Below are 3,462 nucleotides of genomic sequence, written 5' to 3'. Positions count from 1 at the left end.
GCACTCTGTTACTGGGTTTTACTTTTAATCTTTAATTCCTCGTGGTTTGACTCAGATCCAACAGAAGAAACACTTTATGTAAGCAACAGGTTGCCTAGGCCTAGTATTTAACTATACATTTGATATAGAATTTCATGTATATTTCTAGTCGTGTCAACATAATGATACTTACTGAAGTAAGGTTTTAATCAGATGGCTAACATTAGCTGCTAAAAGCCCACGGTCACGGATGGCATTTTAAACCGGAAGCTCCACGCGCTTCGACTTTGAACACGGAAAACACTCTTCATGTGAGAAACAGGTAGGTGAAGTTATTTGATTTTGTACATGATATTCGTTTCAATACTCAGTTTCGTAGCAGAACTAAATGATAGTTAATGATGTAGCATTTTATTCAGGTCGATAGCTGATAATGTTATGAACTGGTGATGCTATTTATAGATCAATAGCTGATAATGTTAGCTATTAATGGATAGCTGGTAAGTTAATGGTGGCTGCGTAAGAAGCATTTTATTGCATTACATGATATTTTGACTCCGTTTTCTTTATAGTTTGCAAAAATCCACTAATGTATTGGTCTGACAACGATTTCACAGACTTTTTTTAGCTCATGTTTTAATTGATTAGAGATGATTGCAGATCACGTGCAGCTGACTGACTATCAGTTTATTGATCTATCTTACAGTATTTACAATATGGCTGAATAGATCTAACTATCGTTTCTGTGTTATATCTGTTGTCTGACCTGTGCAAGCTACATTTAGATCTTAAACCACTGAATATTACATTACTTGAAATTGTTTGATTTTTTTTTTAGGGGGAGGGGGTTTCCCCATGCTAATTTCTTTTATTTTATTTTTTATTGTGTATGTGTAATTATTTTCAAAGCCATAATGTTGAAAAGGAAAACGAGGATACGGCCTGTTGATGATGCCAGGACATACATTCTGTCTTTGAGGGACAAGCTTGGGTTTGTGGAACGATTTATCGATAGTAACAAAGGTATGGGCATATTACACATTAATTTCTTAGTACTGATCCTTTGCATACACTTAGATGATAATCCATGTCTTTGTAGTTGGAAAATTATAAATTAGCATTGGTTTTGTAAAAGTGTCCAGATTGTGTGTTAATAACCTGAATCATAGCTCCAACTTCTGTTGATTATCAGTATGTCTGTGCATCCTTAAGTTTTTTATTTGTTAATGTACAAATTAGCCTTATTAGCATTTCAATGTCTTAAATCAAAGTTTCAAAGATCTTAAAATGCTAAATTGCAATGAACCATGATGGGCGCACACACTTAAAGTGTGTACTTAAGTCTTCTGTCAGCACTCAAGGACCCGCGTCAGTTCTTCTGCGCTTTAACCATCAAATACAAACATTCATCTTAAATGAATGTAAACAATAGGGAGAAAATTGGATGGATGTCACGTCATTCTTTATATTGGATCCGTGCATTAAGTCTTAAAGGGAAAGCAGCCTAATACACAGGTCTGCTCCTCTGTTACTGTAATCAAACAACAAAAGACAAATAGAGAATCACTCACTGCTCTTCACCCAATAGACTTTGCAGCATATTTAATTAATACAGTGAAAAATATGCATTTTTATTTTTGATGACCATTCAATTTCTGTAGTATTTCTTACTTGAAATGCTATAATCTGGTCTCCTATAATACTTCTCTAGACCTTTACTCTGCTATAGTTAATTTAAAGACAAAAATGTCCATTGTTCCTTCATATATCTCTGCTGAGCAGGGTGATATTGAGTGTTTGCATATAAGTCAAAGTAATGTTCAGGTCTTAAATGTTTTGGAAATGTCTTCAAAATAGTATTAAAAAGTTTTACATTGGAAGTGCTGATAAGCTCCAGATACCCTGATTATAAAGGCAGTAAGCATTAGTATAATTTTGATATGGTTATACCACATCTGTATGTGAAGGGTTAAGACAACACATTTTTCTTCAAGTTAAATGTATTTCTAATTGTTTGTCCTCATAGGTAGAGGAGTATTTGCTACCCAGCCTGTGGAAGCGGGAGCTTTTGTCTTGGAGTACAGGGGTGAACTCATTTCAGCAGAAGAATGCCGGACGAGAGACTACACTGAGTTACAGAGCACATTTCTGTTCGAATTTGAGTGGCAGAAGCGTCACTGGTGGTGAGCATGGAAACATGCATGTTTTGTATAGATGTGGGAAACTCTAATGAAGGCATGCAACACACATTTTTGAGTAGCTGATGAATGAACAACAGCGGGACTAATCTTTTAATCGCATATGGCTGGTGGACAGCAGCAGTTAATTCTAATGATAAGTCTTGAAGTCCCCCTGCTGTCAATCATTTTATGGGTGGTGAAATTTTGCATTGTAGTTCAACAAATAAAGGGTGGTTTTATTTTTCTTTTAGTATTGATGCATCCAAAGAAGACTTATCTCTTGGAAGATTAATTAAAGACAACCACAAATTTCCAAACTGCACCATGAAAAAAATCGTGGTAAATGACAGGCCACATTTGTGTCTATTTGCTGTGAAAAAAATTGAAATAGGAAGTGAAATCGAATACAACTATGGTGATTCACAATGGCATTTTTTTTAAATGTGCTGAATAGCACAGCTACATGTGTTTTCTACAATTTGTATTTCATTATAAACCGTATATTAACCTGATTATCTATGCATAACTGTGTGATCTCATATATGCATGATCTGTTTCTTTGAACTTTTTGTCTGATTTCCAGGAGCCAAAGCAGCAGACTTCTGTTCTAGAGACCAAAACATCCCTAACAGATCTCTCTTCCCATGATGACTCCAACAAAGATGCTGTCCTCACGCAGGTAAAGGAGTCATGTCGACTCTGACATCACAATCTATTCTAGTCTTGCCCTCATGCTGCATGTCAAGCGCTCACACACACGTTTCTAGTCTTGGCTTTATGGGGCCCTCCCCTCATACTAATGAATTCACAGTTAAGCTCAAACACACACACACATTTCTAGCCTTGGCCTTATGGGGCCCTCGTGCACACACACATATACATTTGTAGTCTTGACCTTATGGGGCCCTCACACACATACATTTCTAGCCTTGGCTTTATGGGGCCCTTAAACACACATATTTCTAGCCTTGGCCTTATGGGGCCCTCACACACACACACATACATTTCTAGCCTTGACCTTATGGGGCCCTCACACACGCACACACATATACATTTCTAGTCTTGACCTTATGGGGCCCTCACACACATACATTTCTAGCCTTGACCTTATGGGGCCCTCACACACGCACACACACATATACATTTCTAGTCTTGGCTTTATGGGGCCCTCACACACACACATTTCTAGTCATGGCTTTATGGGGCCCTCCCTCCTAATGCTCGCTCCAATGTCAACCTAGATACATGTTTTCTATTATTAGGAGCGTGTCCACATGTTTGTGCTAATATTAACTCTTAATGT

At 37.3% G+C, this 3,462-nt stretch overlaps 1 long non-coding RNA gene across 1 annotated transcript; it reads left to right on the top strand.

Annotated features, from left to right (window-relative positions):
- The first annotated feature begins 473 nt into the window (after positions 1-473).
- Positions 474-2,459, top strand: LOC307002828. The gene is made up of 3 exons (XR_013798557.1): positions 474-1,002; positions 2,006-2,162; positions 2,411-2,459. It is a non-coding gene; the product is annotated as an uncharacterized lncRNA (long non-coding RNA).
- The last annotated feature ends 1,003 nt before the right edge of the window (positions 2,460-3,462 follow it).

This window comes from Phoxinus phoxinus (genome assembly GCF_949152265.1).
Source record: "Phoxinus phoxinus genome assembly, chromosome: 8".
Lineage (NCBI taxonomy): Eukaryota > Metazoa > Chordata > Actinopteri > Cypriniformes > Leuciscidae > Phoxinus > Phoxinus phoxinus.
Note: the sequence above shows the minus strand (reverse complement) of the source record. Positions and strands in the feature narration are given on the sequence as shown.